Below are 449 nucleotides of genomic sequence, written 5' to 3' on the forward strand. Positions count from 1 at the left end.
CCACAGGTGTGAGAGTCCGGTGTCTACAAACATTTGGTCATATAATGTACTGAAATAGAAGGTGGGGAAAGTTGACATCGCCTACACCCCTGAACCTCAGGCTAGATGACCACCATCAGCGAAAACTCCAACACACAGGTTCGGGGTTGTCACCATTTACAACAAATACACAAAAACAAAACGTGTGTTCTGGAACGCGAGCGCTGCTGTGCGGACGCATGTTTTAGGATTTGATAATAACATTCTTATTTGATTTGTGCGGCGGCCCCTCGGTGTGAAGGGCCACGCTGTGCTCAGAGATTTATATCCCGTTGTAGGATTGGGTTTTAGGACTCCAGTCAGCTCCGCACTGAGAAACTCAAACAATTCACAAATATTCCTAAAGGGGAACTCCACTTTCACCTCTTTCTCAAGTCTGTTTTACGCATTTATTTTTATATATATATATA

General features: G+C 43.9%; 1 protein-coding gene across 1 annotated transcript in view; it reads right to left on the minus strand.

The window, feature by feature from the left end:
- The window catches only part of PIN1 (peptidylprolyl cis/trans isomerase, NIMA-interacting 1), a 13,533-nt gene that overhangs the window by 6,540 nt on the left and 6,544 nt on the right, over positions 1-449 (minus strand). The gene's annotated exons all lie outside the window — the stretch shown is intronic.

This window comes from Nanorana parkeri, unplaced genomic scaffold (genome assembly GCF_000935625.1).
Source record: "Nanorana parkeri isolate BGI_ZX_2015 unplaced genomic scaffold, ASM93562v1 scaffold2934, whole genome shotgun sequence".
NCBI classification, from domain to species: domain Eukaryota; kingdom Metazoa; phylum Chordata; class Amphibia; order Anura; family Dicroglossidae; genus Nanorana; species Nanorana parkeri.